At 39.5% G+C, this 21,803-nt stretch overlaps 1 protein-coding gene across 5 annotated transcripts in view; it reads right to left on the bottom strand.

Moving 5' to 3' along the window:
* tnr (tenascin R (restrictin, janusin)) overlaps positions 1–21,803 on the bottom strand; it is a 238,953-nt gene that overhangs the window by 129,305 nt on the left and 87,845 nt on the right. The gene's annotated exons all lie outside the window — the stretch shown is intronic.

The raw sequence follows: 21,803 nt of genomic DNA, 5'->3' as shown, positions 1-21,803 counted from the left end.
CAGGAAAAACAAGTTTGTTTCTACCTTATTCCGTTCTTCAGTAATCAACAATAGAAAATGGTTAGTTTCACCTCTGTTTTGAAACAAACGTCTTTTAACGTCTTTGGCACTCCTCCATAGGATTTTACTAAACGTTATTTAACGTTTTTGGCAGTCAAAGAGTTAAAAGTTTAGTGCAGCATTTGGATTTCACGGGGACACAAAATGGCAAATTGGCTTACTAAGTTGTTATGTAACTATTCTACTTAAAAACTAGCTCAGGACCGAGTTTCATGATCCAGATGGCCGGACAGTATAAGACAGACATACAGATATATTGATCTAGAGACTCAGCTCCTCTCTACAACTCAGTACGGCAGTAATATTAGTCATTCTTTGCAGAGGATGAAGAATATATGTCTTAGCCTGTGTAACCCTTAGGGAAGAACAAGTCACAGACATGAACTCTTTTACTGCCCAAAACTATCCAAAAACAACCCCTACAGTGCCAGCCGGTTTCAAGCATTTTCACTCATCTTTCAAGGCAAACAGAATATTGTGTGCTATGACTACATAAACATGGTGGATACCATATGAAAGATTGGATTCCATTATTTCATTAAAAAAAAAAAAAAGTATGTTTCTACTAGGGCTGTCAAAGTTAAAGTGTGAACTAATTAATTGATCACAAAAAATGATCGCACTAATCATGTATTGACACACTAGTATTAATTTTGACAACAGGTGATCTTTTAGCTGACAGCAGATGGTGACGTCAAAGGTAGCACAGGTTGTGTTTGAGCAAAAACCATGCACATGCATTAAAGTAAAGCGTTTAATAAGTGTTTGCGTATGACATTCAGAATATTTGTTCACGTCAAACTATTGGTGTCATTTGTTTCCACTTTTAAATTATGCAAGTAATTAACTGATTAGAAAAAGAAGAGGATGAGCGTGTGCAGTGGATCAAAAAATCTTAAAGACGTCCTCATAACATTAAATGTCGAAAGCATTAACACATAAAAGGTGCTCTTTAAATTTGGCGGGCAAAAAAATACTGATAAAAAGCCTTTTTAATTAAGCGATTAATCGTGATTAAACAAAACTCTAAGATGTGATTAACTCTTTGACTGCCAGACGTTTTCAAAAACGGGTTGTCGCCAGTGCCAGCCGATTTAAGCATTTTGAGTGATCTTTCAAGGTCCACAGAAAATGTTGTGTTTGGACTATGGAAACACACATACTACCAAATGAAAGATTGGACTCTCATCTTTCATCAGAAAAAAAAGTTTGTTTCTACCTTATTCTGTTTTTCAGTAATCAACAATAGAAAATGGTTAGTTTCACCTCAGTTTTGAAACAAACATCTTTTAACGTCTTTGGCACTCCTCCATAGGATTTTACTAAACGTTATTTAACGTTTTTGGCAGTCAAAGAGTTAACACGCAATGAATGACCTTCCGTTACTTGGAAAGCCTGTACTGGGGGAATTGCAGTCGAAACGCAGCAGACACGTCCACATCGACATTAAGCAGTAATAAATGTAATAATCATGCACATATTTGTAGAGACTGTCAAGTTGTATTTTACAATTTTAAAAATGTGCAGAACTTCACAAGCTACTTCATGTTAAAGATTAGATAGCTCTCAATATGAAAAGAAAAATGCACTGAGCTGTCACCGTCTTACAAATGCAATTATGCCATCTAGTGGCAAAAAAAATGACCAACACAAATCAATATCACACTCGTTTTTTTACAGTAGAGTATCCTACATCTTTTCAATTTTAACTCAATTTTATGAATTATGAAATTACTCTTTAAACGACTAAAAGATGCAGATATATTTCTATTAGTTTAACATTTGTTTCCACTTTTATGTTGTCAAGATTATGAAAACTTTGAAAAAAATATTTTATAGTACATTTTGTTGTACATTTAGAACAGATACAATTTGCAATTAATCATGAGTTAACTATTGAAGTTAAACATTTTAATTCACCTGACACCCCTAGAGGCAATACAAGATGGCCGCCCCCTGACTTCAGCAGTCCAGTTTATTAGATAGGTCCATGTACCGCTTACGCGCCCCCTTCTTAATCAATACACAATACAATGAATCACATGATCTTGTCATCAATCTTCTTCAATCTTCCAGTCTCCATTGTTGTCACTATGTTCCTTGTTCCGTAAAGTAAAAGCAGCTACGGCAACCGGACTTGGGCATCAATTGCAGCGTAAAGACGTGTCACTACCAGTTGTAGCGACACCGCTTGACTTGGAGTGAAACTGCAGCACATTTTCAGATTCATATTTTCCGGCCACATATTTTTTTTTTCCCCGTCGGTCATTGACCACCAGGCTTAGCAAGTTTTCTAGGGAAAACCATGATATTTTAGACCTTATCTCTTTGACTGCCAGACGTTTTCAAAAACGGGTTGTCGCCAGTGCCAGCCGATTTAAGCATTTTGAGTGATCTTTCAAGGTCCACAGAAAATGTTGTGTTTGGACTATGGAAACACACATACTACCAAATGAAAGATTGGACTCTCAGCTTTCATCAAAAAAGTTTGTTTCTACCTTATTCCGTTCTTCAGTAATCAACAATAGAAAATGGTTACTTTCACCGAAATTCTCTCTTTTGAAACAAAAAACGGAGAAAAAGAGCTTTTTGTGAAACGATGTTATTTCATGCACTCTAGTGAATTGTACACTTCTTTTTGTCCATGAATGATGCCACAAACACCTAAATAGTGCTTTACTTCTGTAAAACGCTTTCACCAACAATGAAAAAGTGTTTTTTGATTGCAAAATGTGTTTATTTCCATTCAACAGTGTAACAATTTGACAAAACAATTTTGCAAACTATTTACAAATGTGTGCAACTGTGGTACTACTTACAATTATGTGGATGTTTCAAATACAGTTTTTCCTTTTGTAACGCTCTCCTGCGTGCAAGGAGACGCCAGGACTCGCACAACAGTTTACTTTCACTTTGGTCCGTTTTGCGTGCAAACGTTACACTTTCTTGACGGCCTTTTTTTCCGGGGAATAAAAAGCAAGTAGCAGACTGTACACACTTCCTCCGATGAATATGCATTGGACTCGGGGCACTCTCCGTCGTCCGATCGAACGTCCGCCTGTGCGTGCTCGGTTGCGCTCCGCGTTACGACACCCTCATAGCCGCCGCGTCAGCGGTTCCAATTTCGCCGTCAAGCTCGGATTCACCTTCATCATCATCGAGGATGATCACCGTCGTCATCAATGCACTATTTTAGCGTTGGTCGATGCCTTTCGTCTTGTAAGTGTAGAGCTGCTTGCAAACGCTCGCCATTGCCCGTTCCCTCCTCCATCTAGCTCCATCTAACGTCTTCTACTGCCGCGTCAATGCTTTCCAACCACGGAGTCACCATCATCTTCATCATCGATGATGATCATCGTCATCAACAATGTGCTCTTTTAGCGATGCTTTTGGTCTTTGAAAAAAAACGGCTCTGGCGTTAGCTCCTCGTGACCGGCCGCCATTTTTCCTTTGTTTTCCATTCTGATCTCCTGCTCAACGCTCTAGCTCCGCCTCTACTGACGCCCACCCGATCTTGTCAAAAGAGAGTCATCGCTGCCCTCTAGGGGCCAAAAATAGTCATTAGGCTCACGAGACCTGCTTAAAACTTTCAGGAGAGCTCCGCAAGCCTTCCCAGCACCCGTTTCCAAAAAAAAAAAAAAAAATGGGAGGACGTCTTTTAACGTCTTAAGCGCTCCTCCGTAGGTTTTTGCAGAACGTCATTTAACGTCTTTGGCAGTAAAAGAGTTATTATATTCACTAATTTGTCAATAGAGTCTGCATTTATCTATGTATTTATTTAATCATGCTTTTATTTGAGACACCACCGATCTTTAAAAAGCCTTTAAGTTTTACATATAATTTCCCCAAATATCTAGAGAATACAAAAGGTTTACACACCCCTGTACAAATGCCAGGTTTTTATCATCTAAAAAAAAAAATAAAATACACAGGATAAATTATTTTCCATGAAACCATTTCTGCTATTAATGTGGCCTGTAACCTTTACAGCTCAATTGTTTTAAATGGCTTTGAGAGGGGAAGTGAACTGAAATAATGTGGTTGCGCAAATGTGCTCACCCACCTATAATTGGGACGTGTTCATAATTAACCAATCACTTTGAAGCTCATGTTAAATGTGAGTCAGCACACACCTGCTCCCATGCAAATGCCTCTGATGAACCCCAAATAACGTTCAGCTGTTCAAGTAGCCTTTCCCTGACATTTTAATTAAATTAATAAATTATTTAAAAAAAAAAGGAAAAACATTTATTTAAAAAAAAAAAAAGGAAAAAATGTATTACAAAAAAACAGGATTTTTTTTTTTTAACTCTTTGACTGCCAGACGTTTTCAGAAACGGGTTGTCGCCAGTGCCAGCTGATTTAAGCATTTTGAGTGATCTTTCAAGGTCCACAGAAAATGTTGTGTTTGGACTATGGAAACACACATACTACCAAATGAAAGATTGGACTCTCAGCTTTCATCAGAAAAAAAAAAGTTTGTTTCTACCTTATTCCGTTCTTCAGTAATCAACAATAGAAAATGGTTACTTTCACCGAAATTCTCTCTTTTGAAACAAAAAACGGAGAAAAAGAGCTTTTTGTGAAACGATGTTATTTCATGCACTCTAGTGAATTGTACACTTCTTTTTGTCCATGAATGATGCCACAAACACCTAAATAGTGCTTTACTTCTGTAAAACGCTTTCACCAACAATGAAAAAGTGTTTTTTGATTGCAAAATACGTTTATTTCCATTCAACAGTGTAACAATTTGACAAAACAATTTCGCAAACTATTTACAAATGTGTGCAACTGTGGTACTACTTACAATTATGTGGATGTTTCAAATACAGTTTTTCCTTTTGTAACGCTCTCCTGCGTGCAAGGAGACGCCAGGACTCGCACAACAGTTTACTTTCACTTTCACATTGGTCCGTTTTGCGTGCAAACGTTACACTTTCTTGACGGCCTTTTTTTCCGGGGAATAAAAAGCAAGTAGCAGACTGTACACACTTCCTCCGATGAATATGCATTGGACTCGGGGCACTCTCCGTCGTCCGATCGAACGTCCGCCTGTGCGTGCTCGGTTGCGCTCCGCGTTACGACACCCTCATAGCCGCCGCGTCAGCGGTTCCAATTTCGCCGTCAAGCTCGGATTCACCTTCATCATCATCGAGGATGATCACCGTCGTCATCAATGTACTATTTTAGCGTTGGTCGATGCCTTTCGTCTTGTAAGTGTAGAGCTGCTTGCAAACGCTCGCCATTGCCCGTTCCCTCCTCCATCTAGCTCCATCTAACGTCTTCTACTGCCGCGTCAATGCTTTCCAACCACGGAGTCACCATCATCTTCATCATCGATGATGATGATCGTCATCAACAATGTGCTTTTTTAGCGATGCTTTTGGTCTTTGAAAAAAACGGCTCTGGCGTTAGCTCCTCGTGACCGGCCGCCATTTTTCCTTTGTTTTCCATTCTGATCTCCTGCTCAACGCTCTAGCTCCGCCTCTACTGACGCCCACCCGATCTTGTCAAAAGAGAGTCATCGCTGCCCTCTAGGGGCCAAAAATAGTCATTAGGCTCAAAAAACCTGCTTAAAACTTTCAGGAGAGCTCCGCAAGCCTTCCCAGCACCCGTTTCAAAAAAAATAAAATAAAAAATGGGAGGACGTCTTTTAACGTCTTTGGCGCTCCTCCGTAGGTTTTTGCAGAACGTCATTTAACGTCTTTGGCAGTAAAAGAGTTAATCTGATTTAAAAATGTAATTGTTTGACAGCTCTAGTTTCTACTTTATCCAATTCTTTATTCACCATTTGAAAATAAGCCATTTGAATGACATTGAGCGAAAATTGCAAAGATAAGGAGAAAACAAGCTTTTTGTGAAAAGATTTTCTGCACAAATAATATTTTTTATTTAGTGACGCTCTGTGAGTTAGATTTAATGTGACAAACGCTTTAAACATTCACGTCATCCTTGAAAACATTCTATATCCTAAGATCCGGCATGTTTTCATATAATTTGATACCCGGGAGCCCAATGAAAAGAGATACAACGCTGCCATCTGCTGGCCATAGTTAGTGGGTGTTTTTGGATTTTCACAACCCCATTCACAAAGCAGCGCTGCACAAGACGTTGCACTGCCCGTTAAAGAAAAAGAAAAAAAAAACGAAGTTGACGTCAATTGACGTTATTGGCGGCATTCATTGGGATTTTAGTTTACGTCAATAAACATTTTTGGCTGTAAAAAAAAGTTAATAAGAAACTTGCAAATCATTTGAAATGTTGCGGAAAAAATGCTTACGTCTTTAAGATGGTAGAAAACACAAACTCATTCTTGTCATTATTTTTGTAGCGTGTCTGCTTTTATACCAAAATAATCAACAAAGGTTTGCTCAAAGATGGTTGGCTCGACGATGCACACATACATAAAGCCAACAGCACACAACGGAAAGGGTCGTGTGCGCTTTCCTGCGCTGCGATGAAAGGGAAAATATCCACACCGGTTTGCTTTTGTAGTCGCGTCTGCTGTTGAGGACTTTCTGCTGTTGTCATCGTTGCATCCCATAGACAAAACACAAGGCGGTGACCCCTTTGCTTTTCAGGGACCCTCTCACTTTTTTGAGAGCTAAAATGACGGGCTTTGTTGCTTAGAATGCTTTCTTCTCCAGAAGAAAAAAAAAAGAAAAAAGAATGCTTTCAGCGCAGAGGAAATGCACATTCGCTGGCGAACCCGGCTATTTACAAACGACATCCTTACAATGAGGGAGAAGTTTCAATAGATGGACAACAAGCAAATAAATGTTCGTTCGGCAAATGCAAACGGAGTAAATGTTTTTCACATGTTTGCTTTTCTTATCATATGCTAATGTGGAATGAAGAACACGATGTTTTGCGACAATAGTTCATTTTCAAACAATTTAACGCACACAGGGTTCGCATATTACATGTGAAGTTACGTGTTCACTAGGACAGACTTCAGGCAGGCTTTTTAAAGATACTTCCTGGAGCAATGATTGGGAACATTTAAGATCAAAAGAAAAACTTTAAAAAGTTGAGCTTCCACACTTTAGATTAATAACAAAGACACTGGCAACAAAATAGAAACCCCTGACGGACTTGCTTACCAGTCTGGGGGAAATTAACTCCATTCACAGTTCTATAAATTCAGAGATGGCAAATCCAGGTCCAGAAAGTAAAAGCCCTGCCACAGTTTGGCTTTAGCCCCTCATGCTAGCTAGCTAGCTCCCTAGCAGGTAAACAAGCTACCCAGGGAGCTAGCTAGGGAGCTAGCCAGGGAGCTAGCCAGGGAGCTAGCTAGGGAGCTAGCCAGGGAGCTAGCTAGGGAGCTAGCACTTGGGGATAAAGCCAAATTCTGGCAGGGTTTTTACTTTCTGGACCTGGATTTGCTACCTCTGCATAAATTGTTCAAATATTTATAGTGATGAATATTCACAGTTGGGGGAGTCAACGCACATTATTATTATTTTTTTATTGTACTTCAATATACATCAATTATATGCAGATTTCCACTATTTGTGGGCTAGCCCGGTGGTCCACTGTACTGTATACAGTTTAGTACTTGGGGTGCCTGACTGTCGAGTGTGAAACTGAAAATCTTGTATCCGTGTATTTCAAAACACACAAAACATTCTCTGCTCATGATGACTGACCAGCTGGGCTGGCCGCAGATCCCCAGCCACCTTCAAGTGATGGTCAGAGTCTGTGGGGATGTCGGTGTTCAGCTTTGATTATTTATTGTGACCTTTTTTTTCTTTCTTTTAATTTTCAAAACATTTAAAAAAATAATGATCAAACCGACTTTTTTTTTTCCCTCTTTCGGACATATTATTACAACAGTCATCAACACAAAATTTACTAGATGGGAAAAAAGTCAAACCCTGGAGAACCCACGGGGTCAAATTTGACCCCTATAAATTCTGCTACTCAAATAACAAAGACCTTTTTTCTTTTTTTCTTTACAAATTTAACTTCAAAAGTCCAGAGTGCCACTTCTGACCCCTGCATGGGGCCATCTAGTGGATGAATATTGCACTTACATGAGCCAGAGTGGTGGTGACAAGATGGCTGGCAACATGCTGTTTTGTTGAGCTGGAAATCAATCCAAACAAAAGCATCTTCTCAGCAAACCATCAGATGGTAAAATTGTGTTTTTTTTGTTAATCTATTTCATATCATGTTGCAGAATGCCTAGGAGTATGTTTTATATATATATATTGATAAATTAGCAACTCTGAGCTAGTTTAAAAAAAAGGGTTAAAATTAAAAAAAAACATATATTTTGGTGTTCAGTGAACTTGTAGCAGTCATTTAATGTATAATTCATAATTTTCCAAAGAAGAAAAGGGTTCTTGGCTTCTCCAGGGTTAAAATCTGAAAAATAAAAGTCAAAACGAAATCAAACGAAAAATCCAATGTTTCACAGTTATCTTCACCCTCCCCCGCCATTATCTTATCTTATCTTACCACCAAATGTTTGCACCTGATGTAATAAAATGCCGACGGTCACATATCACACTTGCAAGACAGTCACGGACATCATCTCACCATAACCTTGACGTTAACTGACAACTACTCGGTTCATCCTCGCGTTCAAGTACACTTGAACATGTGTTTCTGTGTAAAAAAAAATCTTGAGTTCCAAAAAGAAGGCATAAACAATGCATCTAAAAAGCTACACTTGGTAACCTCAACACACATTTCTCTGTCCCAAAGGCACCCGACACTGTACATATATCATACTGACTTATTGAATTGGAGGAGTATGAAATATCTGGGATGATAGATAGTTGGTATTTAGTGGGCTTGGCATATAGCCACTGGTGAATTGTGAATTCAGGGTGTGTAAGTGGATTGGGGGGGGGACAAATCAAAAGTATTTTTCACACTGACCAACAATAAAACACCTTCTTTACTTTGGCTTTAAGTGTCGAGGAATAATTGCACAGTACTTGATTTTTAATTGAGAAAAAAATACGAAAATTGTGAGACATCCCGATAATGTTGCAGGTCAATGTTTACCTGCATTGGCTGATGCCGTTTAATTTGCCGACATGCCTTTTAAATGTCACCATTGACTTTTGAAACGTGGCAATAAAAATAATGAAGCCGGCGCCGGCGTTAGAGCTTGAGACTTGATTTGTGTTGAGCGGCTGAAAATGAGATGTTTGTCGACGGTACGGCGCGGGAAAAATGAGACCGGGAATCCGTAAGACTATGTTGATTGCACTTGCTTCGTTGCTTTTGTAACTAAAACGATTCGGGTTGAAAAATGACTGGAATGTTCACAGTTGGACATTTTCCGTGGGAATAAATCAGGAATTTACTAAATTGAAGTCTGGCACTTAAAAGTGAATTTAAATACACAGTGTAATCTTGAATTACTAAGGGCTCCATTTAGGAATTTTGCTTCACTGATTCTTTTGCCTTAACTTGCAAGCATTGATCTGAGTTACGAGTGAGCTTCAGAGAGAGAAGTTTTTTTTTTGTAAATGGGCAATAATAAGTTGTACGCGCGCACGACTCTTAACACAGCATTGTGATGAAGATTGTGTTTGTGGAATATGAATGAACCCGTTATTATCCATCTAAGGGGACGGACACATTTTGTCTTATTTTGCCACTCGACTGACGATGACATCGCCGTTGCCGAGGGCCGATGTGATGCTCGCAACCCAGAAAACAGGTGACCCATGATTGGCATGGGCTATATTTAGATTCTGACGGTATGATAGCCGTGAAATAAAATAATTAATAATTAATTAAATTAATTAATAAAAAAAATATTGCAGTATCATGTTTTATATATATTTAGGTCAATGAAACACACTTTTTTTCTATTCAATTTTTAAACAAAATAAAGAATATTTGGTACATTGCAAAATGCCAGAGCTCCAGACTGCACCCAAAACCTCTCAGATAAGTGGAGTACTTGTGTAGTTTTAGATGATTACGTGGCATAAATTAGCATTCCACTACATTGATGTGGTCACTCCGTTATGTTGTGTGTCCATGTTTATGTTTATTTTGTTAATCATTGTACTTTTCATTTTGTTTTAAACTCAACTTTCAAGCTGGTACCAAAAAATAAATATATAATATAATAACAGGGATGTGATTTGACCAAAGTGAAATTATCTGAAAATTTAGCCGGGGGTCTGGGGGCCGCTGGCACCCAGCTAGGTCCAGGGCAGTGCCCTGGTGGGGGGACAAGGGGGAGCTCATGGGTTTTCCGTGTTTTTAAGTACTTTCAATGCACTCACATGACAAAGAAATAGACAAAACAACAGCATAAATTTTCAATGTATATTGAACTATCCCATATAAAATGGCAGTTTTAGTCAACTCAAAATCAGTCACATTCAAAAACATTGGACTGCCTTTGCTTTTAAAAACTATCACTGAGAATATCATCATATCTAACTAATGTGATTACTAAGTTAACACATAAATAATGTTGAAGAGTTCAAATAATAAACAAATAATTGTATCATGACCAAATGAAAAGTAACTCATATTAGAGCATACCACAAATGTCTTTGTTATAGCAGAAGATGTTATCTGTCGGAGTCATGTGCATACACAATGAACTACAAAAAAAAAAAAAAAAAAAAACGGAATTTTTTTTTTGGGGGGGGAGATAAAAAAAGCGGAATTCCGCGAATTAGCGGAAAAATCACATCCCTGTAATAAATAAAGGGCTCCACCCATCTGGTTTCGAGTATACCCCCCCCCCCCCCCAAAAAAAAACAAAAAACAAACAACAACAACATATTTGTGAGAGGACGATATGCTACAAAACCAAGACATGGTGTTTTATGGACAAAAGTATTGGGGAACAGAATTGTCCCAAAATGTTTGTAAAGATGAAGATTTAGAGTTTGGTATTTACTGGCAGACAACTGCAGCAGCTATTGAGTGAACTGCCTCCTGTTTATTTATTATTTGCTGCACTGTGAGTCGTAGAGAAGTTCGGAAAGACCAGCGATTCCTCTCACTTGACATTTTTGGCTAATACATATTTCGCCATTTCAATGAGTGGTGGAACACACTGTTGTAATAAAATGTCATTTGAGGTGCAGCGCGCTAAATTGCTACGGGATTCAATTCAATAATGCAAAACTGACATTTAATTGTGAACAAATTCATTAGCTGAGTCATTGTTGACTTTTACTCCTGAACAAATAGATGAAGTTTATTTTGCAGTCAAACTTCCCACATGGCCAAAATGCAACAGAATTAATCACTGGTAATATCATGAGGAAATATTTGAATGTATTCTCCTAATATTGAGACTATGTTTATAAATAATAATACTGTAATTCTTCAAATAAAGAGTCTTTAAAGCAATCACCACTGAAAATTAATTTTCCAGTGTTTGATTAGTTAGTGTGTATGAAAAATAAAAGTAAAAGATGTTCGATGTTGGATATTCACTCTTACCAACCCCAGGTTAGCGACCGTGCACAAATTAAATATTCCAAAATAGTAAATGGTGGGACAAATCACCATAAAAATAACAAAAGGTCAAAATTGGGGGTGTCAAAATTACTGCATTCATTTGGAGTTTATTTAAAGTTTCTTTAACGCCACTAACTTTTTAAACGTGGGATTAATGACCAGCCCTTACTTGGAAAGCCTGTACTGGGGGAATTTCAGTCGCAACGCAGCAGACACGTCCGTGTAAAAATTTAGCAGTAATTCATTTTCTAATAATGCATATATTTGTGGAGACTGGGGTCAAGTTGTATTTTACAATTTTATGTGAATTTCACAAGTTACTTCATGTTAAAGATTAGATAGCTTTTACTATAAAAAGAAACATGCACTGAGCTGTCATCTTACAAATGTAATTATGCCATCTAGTGGCAGGAAAAATGACCTCTACACAAATCAATATCACACTCGTTTTTTACAGTGCAGTACATCTTTTTAATTTGAACTAAATTTTATGAATTATTATGAAATTACTGTATCAATGACTAAAAGCTGCAGCCATATTTCTATCAGTTTAACATTTTTTCCACTTTTATATTAACAAGAGTATGAAACCTGGAAAAAATATTTTATTACATTTTATTGTACATTTAGAGCAGATATTAATTTTGCAATTAATCGTGAGTTAACTCACTCACAACTCAAAGTCATGCTATTAATTAGGATAAGAGATTTGAATTGCCTGACACCCCTAATTTTGGCAGCTAATTGCTTACTACAACTAACAATGTCAACTTATCCGTCATTGTGGAGAAACAACAAAAAAATGTTGGCCCTTAAAAATCTCGCATTTCTTCATAATGACAGGTATGATGAAAATTTGAGCTGCAGTTAGTGCCCTATCATTGTCAATTACTACAGCAATCAGAATGAGGAAAGATGTTTTTGCTGATTTTAGGAGAATATTTTGTTAATTTGAGAATATTTTTGCCCCTTTAACATGTCCTATTTCTCCAAAATGGCAAGACGACAGTTGTCATGTCGTTTCCATTCATTTCAATGGACACACGTGCTTTAAGATAAGAGTAGACTTATTATGCTATAAAATTGTTCCTGCAGTATTTTCTTGTTTTCAGTGTGGCCCGAAGACTCCGCGGTAAGTATCCCACTAGTATCATGAATATTAAATAACATTTTGTTTGCATTCAGCCCACACTGATCCGTCTGTTTGCAAAGAAACCCAAAGAGAGTTTCTCTCTAATCTCTTCTTAGCCGCAGTCGCGCTGTGACAAAATACAATCTCGGTGACACAATATAGTCTCGGCCGCAAATGCCACAGAAAGCACACGTCGTGTTGTTACAGCCTAACTTTCCATCATCGCGCAGTGCGTGTCGTTTGTACACGACCTCACACGTTCGCTGGGCTGCCTTGATGGATTTTGCACAGCGTTTGCATTAGGCTGTCACCCAGGATCAGTTTTTTAGGATAGCGTGGAGGATGATCAGGTTTTTAAAGAACTTTCCTTTCTTTTCTTTGGTCGTTCCTCGGGTCTCCTGACGGCCTCACGGCAATACACGCACGCACACACACATACTCACCCACATACAAAATAAAATGAAAAAAAATTGAAATTAAAAAAAATAATTAAAAAAAAAAAGTTAATAAAAAAAGAGAGCAATGATGATGACATGTCAAATCGGTAAAATTACCGAATGAACAATACTGAGCTCTCCAGAAAAAAAGAAGAAGAAAAAAAAAAAAGGTTTCTAAAGAGGGTGTGAGAGATTACACGCAGATTTTTTTTCTCACAATTATTCACATTCACATTATTCACACTCAGGTGGAAATATTATTATAGATTCACAGCAAGAAGCTATTATATCAGGTCGTGATTTGAATCTCTCACTTGGCTGAAGGGATGAAGCCAAAAGGAAGCCAGACGGAAAGATGTTTTTTTTTTTGTTTTTTTTTTATGTGTGGGGGCTTTAACTCTTTCACTGCCATTGACGTTTATAGACGTCAAGTAAAAACCTACGGAGCACTGCCAATGACGTCTAAAGACGTCATCCAATTATTATTTTTTTTTTTTTGAAACGGGTGCGGGCAAGGCTTCCGGAGCTGTGGTGAAAGTTTCCAGCCGGTCTGTTGTGCCTAATGACTATTTTTGGCCCCTAGAGGGCAGCGATGACTCTCTTTTGACAAGATCGGGTGGGCGTCAGTAGAGGCGGAGCTAGAGCGTCGAGCAGGAGATGAGAATGGAAGACAAAGGAAAAATGGCGGCCGGTCGCGAGGAGCTCACGCCCGAGCCGTTTTTTTCAAAGACCAAAAGCATCGCTGAAAGAGCACATTGTTGACGACGATGATCATCATCGATGATGAAGATGAGGGTGGTGACTCAGTGGTTGGGAAGCATTGACGCGGCAGTAGAAGACGTTAGATGGAGCTAGATGGAGGAGGGAACGGGCAATTGCGAGCGTTTGCAAGCAGCTCTACACTTACAAGACGAAAGGCATCGACCAACGCTAAAATAGTACATTGATGACGACGATGATCATCATCGATGATGATGAAGGTGAATCCGAGCTTGACGGCGAAATTGGAACCGCTGACGCGGCGGCTATGACGGTGTCAAAGAGTTAAGAATTTGTTTTTTCTCTTCCGACAAATAGGTTTAAAGTAAACTTGGAAAATGCCACAAATTATTAGAGCTGGTGGTGACGAATTGAGATGCGAACTGGACATTAAAATGATGAATCAGAATTTTCGGAATCGAATGACAATCAATCATAGAATATTGTCATGCATACTCGTGTCATAGTAATGTTAGAATCTCAACTTATGCCATATCATTTTAGCCGGCTAAAGAGCATTCAATTACAACATTAAAACTGCACCAAAATATCTTTATAATTGCCTTTTTCTGGAGATCCGGATGTCACGTGACTAATTCTCTGAACACGCCTCCTCTGGCAGGAAAGTAGCGGTGCCGCGTTAATGGACTACCATTGCCGATGAAGTGTCAGGAGTGTGTTTTTGTTTTGTTTTTTAAGTTAGCCCCTCTCTTACACCGGTGAGTGCTTTCAAATCTGATCATACAAAGGCTTTATAAATTTGTACAATCCGAATTTATTTTCCGCTTTATGTGTGCTCAAAATGCCATCGAAGTTAGCAGTTTAACACAAATCTTCGCAGTGTTATTTAGATACGCTAGCAACTTAGCATCTGCTCATTCGGCAGCCGTCACCGTCATTTATGAAGAAGTCTTTAAGGTATTTAAGGTGTTGGTCAGTTATTAAATTCAACTTTGTAATATCCATTAACCCGTAGCAGCACAAATGAATTAAACTGATTATTTCACCCGCATTTTGCGTGTGGTAACTAGCCTGGTGAGGCTAGCCTGCCTGGTGAGGCTAGCTGCAGGCAAGTTAGCATCTGCTGATTCGTACTGATAATTATTAATAATTAGACACCTTAGCGGTTCATAATGGGAACTCCTGCAAGCTTGTGGCCTATAGTTTTCAGACTGGATTCTGGTTCGAATTTCCTGCCCACTCTCTGCAGATGTGACGTCATGTGTGCATTGTGTACGTGAAGAAGGGTGTGAGCAGTGTTCATTTCCAGCCACAGGTGGCAGTAATATAATTCCATTTTCTGTGTTTGGTAACTATAAGTGACTTTACTGTTAGCCTCTGACGTAGGCCTACCACAAAGAGAGTTGGAAAACTTGGATGTTGGGCCGGAGAGACAAACCCTCCCAGGTTAGCGTCGCGCTAGCTAGCTGCTACAACAGAACACGGATGGATTCAACCAAAAATGAAAAAACGCCCTCAATTCTGCCATTGGCCGGAGTACAGCGAGGGATTCTGGAGGTTAAAGTATGTTGCTTTAAACTAAAGAGGAAAAACTTTCCGTAGGTTGACATGGCCGTGTTAGCACATCAGACTTTTGGTACACTCCAATATGTTTTCAAAAGTCTTTGGACAACATAGGTAGGTAAAGTGTCATGTGCACTCCATTGCCATTATGACTAAAGTGAATTTTTCATTTTTTTACCTATACCCTATATGAATCACGGTTGTATTGTTTTAACCCTGGAGAACCCAAGAACCCTTTTCTTCTTTGGAAAATTATGAATTATACATTAAATGACTGCTATAAGTTCACTGAACACCAAAATATATGTTTTTTTCAATTTTAACTCTTTTTTTTTTAACTAGCTCAGAGTTGCTAATTTATCAAAAAATATATATAAATAAAACATACTCCTAGGCATTCTGCAACATGATATGAAATACTGTAGATTGACAAAAAAAAAAAAAAAAATACCATCTGGTGGTTTGCTGAGAAGATGCAGGGGTCAGAAGTGGCACTCTGGACTTTTGAAGTTAAATTTGTAAAAGAAAAAAAAAAGGTCTTTGTTATTTGAGTAGCAGAATTTATAGGGGCCAAATTTGACCCCGTGGGTTCTCCAGGGTTAATTCAAGTTTGTTATTTTTTCCGACCAATCTAGCTAACAATGATCTCAAAGCATTACTGTATTGACTATTTTTCTGATCTCCAAAAACATATCCAACGGTGTGAATTTAAAACGCCATTTTCAGAAGAATTAAAAACCAAGACGGATGGTCGTGTGGGTAGCGTTGCTCTGCACCTCATTAAACAGAACGAGTCGCCATGGCAGCCAAATTGGTTTAATAATGGCGCAATTAACTTAAACATGCACAACCGTCTCCTTCGAACAAGCGCTCGTATTCTCTCGTGTCCTCGTTTGTCTCCTTCCCTGTCATCTTGTGATCTCGCCATGAAGAAAAGCCAGGTCAAGAGTACACTGATGAGTTCGCTTTGTTATGTTATTATTTCACGTGGAACCGCTTCATCAATAGGCCGCACACAAACACGTGCACGTAAACGGCAACGCGCGCTGACAGATAGCAACAAACGCCAAAGCTGATACGCGATCATTTGTTATTTTGATCCTATTGATTGCCGAGTTACGCAATAAGACAAATCGTATTCAGGAGCATCCCGGCGGCTCTCGGCTCCATCGTGCGTCTTCATTCATCGCGTTTTAATAATATCATCAATATCAAGATGCTGACTGCGCAGAATTGTGTCGCCGTCATGCGTAGGCGGGGGTGCTCAGGGAAATACAAAAAACGCATGGCAAACATGAAATCGTATTGTTTTCTATGCAAAGCCGCGGACTCCCCCGAGGATCATCCGTCATCCAAACATTGCGTGAAGGCAACAGAAAATTTGGTTTATTTTTAGGCCGCCATTTCTATAAGCACAACGCGTCTCTAATATTGCAAAACAAAAAAAATTGCTCGGGTTGATATGTGTGGCAACAAATGATTGTATCAGCAGGGAGCATCATTTAGAGACGGGGTCACATGTAATGGAAAGCGATTTTCACCCGGGGCTCTTTTCCATGTCGGGTGGCGACATACTGAAAGCATCAAGCAGGACAAATGGCCGCCCGGTGCCTAAATCACTTCGGTTACCTCCACTTAAGTGGAGCCAGCTGGGGACCGCCGCCGTGCCCTCTGTGACCTTCACTGGCAATTATGGAAAAACAAAGCTTTTATTTAGCTTCCTTTTGCTCTACGTTGCATAGCGCAAAACACATCAATTATGAATTAAACACATTAAACGGGGGGGGGATCTAAATACTGCAAGTTGAAACCAAGATCCTCCAAAGAGTTCAGCAGCAAAGCACATAATTGCTTTTTCATGGTAGCAGATTTTGGATTCATGTGATAAAATGAACAAATCCTTATCGCCCGGAAAGTAATTAAACTCTCCAGTAAACATCTGAGCAACACTTGCAAGGGTGTCACAAAGTGCTTGCCACTACTCAAATTTAAAAATATTTATATATTTTTTTTTGCAGTTGCCCCATTTTAATGTCTAAGATCATCAAACAAATGTTAAAAAAAAAATGCAAGTAAACACAAAATGCGGTCTTTAAATGGTGATTTTATTTATTAAATGAAAAAAATATTCAAAGCTGCTTGGACCTGTTTGAAAAAGTACTTTCCGCTTAATCATAATAAAGCCAATGCACCTTTCATAGAGTGATATTTTTGGCTCACTCTTCCTTGTGTTGACATTCTGCTGTATTTCTGCAAAATAAATCCTTCGAAGGACCTGTTCGCCGATCTCCAGTCTGATTCAGAAAATCAACATTACGAACACGCGGAAAACTTAAGGATCGTTTTTCCAACACTTGCAAACTTGTTTTTAAAGGGAACTCTAGTCAGGAGTGGATTTATTTACAGATAGAATTATTGAAATGCTTGAAGATGCCACAAACAAATCGATAATTGTATGTGGTGATTTTAAGACCGATTCGGGCAATACTTCAACAACAAATGACTTTAAGAACTACATGGAAATTGCATGTCTATGCCCTGTGATATCTCAACCTACAAGGATCACTAACCACAGTGCCTCCATTCTTTATTTTTCTTTTTTTTTTTCTGGAGTGCTTCCATTCTTTATAATGTATATACAAACCATACATGGTGAAATAAGAGGTGGTATATTTACAATAGACATGAGTGAGTGATCATCGCGCTGTATTTACCATCTATGAAAAATGACGTATAGATACTGCACAAGAGGAAACTCCAATAATCATAAGAGACTTAAATAATGCCTATAATTCTTTCATGACCACACTCACACATTCATATGATAAATACTGTCAAAAGATTACAATTCATGCAGAAAGCAGAAAAAAAAATACTACTCATAAAATCCTCGGATGACGTATGGGTTGATAAATGCTTGTACGGGGGAAAAAAAATCTTCTATATAGAATGTTTCACAAACATAGAACAAAAGATGCAGAATCTAGGTATAAAAAAAAATAGAAAAAATAAACTTGTATCCATCCTAAAAAGACCCAAAAAATGGATGACTTAACCAAATTATTAGAGAAAAAAAATTATTTTTGTGAAAATCTATTTCATGAAGGACCATCTGGTAATTCATGATAAAGTAAAACATTGCAAACCAATTCAATCACCACTTTGTGAATATTGCCCCAAGATCATCACAAAATATCTATATTGAAAACATTGATTATGGAATCATACCAAGCAATGTTAACAGTCTTTTTCTTGAGGCTGTACAAGAGAGTGTGAAATTTTGAACATTGTTCAAATTTCGCTAGTAAAAGCCTTTTGCGCAACTTATCATTTATAACAGGAATTTTCCCAGAACAAATGAATATAGCTAAAGTAGTCCCACTCAAATTCAAATTACAGACCCACATCTCGACCCTCACGGCTTTCTAAAATATTGGGAAAATTGTATGCGACAAGATAAAGCAAGCATAAAATAAGTAATAGCCAATATGTGTTTCGTTCCAATCGCTCAACTACTGTGGCACTAATGGAGTTGAACTGAAGAAATTTGCACAGCCATGGATACAAAAAAAAAAAACATAAATAAAATCAAGCTCCGTTTCTTCTGCTACCATCGGTTCAATCTCAGCGTGCCGGCTATCTTCATTCCCGGCAGGGTGACATATTGCGGCCATTCCAGGGCTTTAGTTAAGCATTAAACGGCAGTAGATTGAAAGGTTTGTCACGAGAGGTCTGAAGATGGACGAACACTGCTGCGAGGGAAGCTGACATCCAACGTTGTGGGTGCTGTTACTCTTTAAGTCAGCCAAGTGTGATTGATTAAAACAACATTATTTATTGATAAAGTGAGGTTTATCGAAACCAGTGGCAGTTTACAGCGCTGATGGTGACGGGTAAAAGTCGCAGAATAACGACAGGGCGGGATGGGCATATCATTCATAATTCATCAATTGATTTGTTGATTGGTCTGGTTTTGGTTTTTGGTTTCAACGAGTTTGCTTTTTAAAGAAATCTAAATAACATGAACATTTGCACTTTATAGCTTTTTTCTCTCTTTCTTACAGAATACATGTTCTAATTCTCAGTTTACTTTCTTACTCTAATGCCCTCGCATGTGGGAAAGGAGAGCCACTGATACACTTTTCAGCTGTTTATCACACGCCCATCATGGGAGAGATTAGGCATCTCACGCTCAAAATAAACTATGCATATGAATGGTATAAAATAGTGGTGTTCAAACTACGGTCCGAGGACCATTTGTGGCCGGCCAGCCATTTAGCACGGCCCGCAGTGCCATTTAAAAAAAATCAGGGCTCGGGAGTAATGATAGACCGATATGGTTTTTCAAGACCGATACAGATTATTAGTCGTCAACGAGGCCGATAACCGATATTTCATTTGCAGTAAAAGTGAAAATATTAGAGTAATAAAAAAAATATTTTAAACTATATTGACTGATTTGTTTAAAAAAATTATTTTAAAAATTGAAGGGAGGTTCCAGGGTCATTAGCATGTGTGTGATGGATGGATGGAAGCAAGTTAAAAGATCCCTAAAGTTCCGTCCGTCCGTCCGTCTTCTTCCGCTTATCCGGGGTCGGGTCGCGGGGGCAGCAGCTTTAGCAGGGAAGCCCAGACTTCCCTCTCCCCAGCCACTTCAGCCAGCTCATCCGACGGGACCCCAAGGCGTTCCCAGGACAGCCGAGAGACATAGTCTCTCCAGCGTGTCCTGGGTCGTCCCCGGGGCCTCCTGCCGGTAGGACATGCCCGGAACACCTCCCCAGGGAGGCGTCCAGGAGGCATCCGAACCAGATGCCCGAGCCACCTCAACTGGTTCCTCTCAACGTGGAGGAGCAGCGACTCGACGCTGAGTCCCTCTCGGATGACCGAGCTTCTCACCCTATCTCTAAGGGAGAGCCCGGCTACCCTGCGGAGGAAACTCATTTCGGCCGCTTGTACCCGGGATCTTGTTCTTTCGGTCACGACCCACAGCTCGTGACCATAGGTGAGGGTAGGAACGTAGATCGAGCGGTAAATCGAGAGCTTTGCCTTGGCTTGATGAAGGCAACAGCACCACATCATCTGCAAAAAGCAGAGATGCAATGCTGAGGCCACCAAACCGGACCCCCTCAACGCCTCGGCTACACCTAGAAATTCTGTCCATAAAAGTTATGAACAGAATCGGTGACAAAGGGCAACCTTGGCGGAGTCCAACCCTCACCGGAAACAAATTCGACTTACTGCCGGCAATGCGGACCAGGCTCTGACATCAGTCGTACAGGGACTGAATGGCCCGTATCAGGGGGCTCGGTAACCCATACTCCCGAAGCACCCCCCACAGAACTCCCCGAGGGACACGGTCAAACGTCTTCTCCAAGTCCACAAAGCACATGTGGACTGGTTGGGCGAATTCCCACGCACCCTCGAGGACCCTGCTGAGGGTGTAGAGCTGGTCCACTGTTCCACGGCCGGGACGAAACCACACTGCTCCTCCTGGATCCGAGATTCGACCTCCCGACGGACCCTCCTCTCCAGCACCCCTGAATAGACCTTACCTGGGAGGCTGAGGAGTGTGATCCCTCTAAAGTTGGAACACACCCTCCGGTCCCCCTTATCCCTAAAGTTTTCTACTGTAAATAAATTTTTCAAAAATTTCTATCTAATTTATGTATTTAGTTATGTATGTATTTTTAAACAAAAAGTGTAGGGAGTTCCTATTTTTTTAGAAAGTGGAAATTTTAATAGATCTATAAATAAAAAGTTGCCTGCATCTCACTGAGCGACAAATGCATGCGAATGTAGCTAGTTCGTAAAACGTTTCAAAAGATCTTCGCAGTGAAAAATTGCCTAAATATGTTCACGACAAGCGAAAACTGTCTGTGAACATTTTACAATTCCTGATGAAAACCCCAAATTCGATATGTTTGCGAGCATTCACAACTCAGTAAGATGCCAGCTTCATGCCGTTATTTGTCAAAATGCCAAATATCGGCACAGATAATCGGCCCGCCCGATAATCGGTCTATCCCTAGTGGGGAGCGTGATATGTGCGGAAATTGAAAAAAATTTGGTTTGACCGCTCATGAAAAGGGATTCACCGCATGAGGCATTTTTAATTGATGGTGTTCTTGAAAGTTTTTTGATCAAACAAAACGGATCCAGGCCATCGTTCCCGCTTATTGCATTGTTAGTCAAAATTCCCGTTACTGCTTCAAATAAGCAACCGGCACAGCAACAGCAAATTCAATTATTGCACTGGTTGCACAGCAGCAAGTTTCCGCTAGTCCGGCTTCCCTGATTGTCTTGATTCTATGAGCATCGGCGTGATGGCGTCACACATACGTCTTCCAGCATGACTCCAGGAAATTGAAGCTTTTCTTGCCTCTGGCCGCGGCGCCTTCGCCACTCAGCTGGCCATTTTCTTTTATTAGTTC

The sequence above is a fragment of the Vanacampus margaritifer genome, chromosome 2 (genome assembly GCF_051991255.1).
Source record: "Vanacampus margaritifer isolate UIUO_Vmar chromosome 2, RoL_Vmar_1.0, whole genome shotgun sequence".
Taxonomy (NCBI): domain Eukaryota; kingdom Metazoa; phylum Chordata; class Actinopteri; order Syngnathiformes; family Syngnathidae; genus Vanacampus; species Vanacampus margaritifer.
The sequence above is the reverse complement of the archived record's forward strand: the minus strand, read 5'-3'. Positions and strand labels throughout refer to the sequence as shown.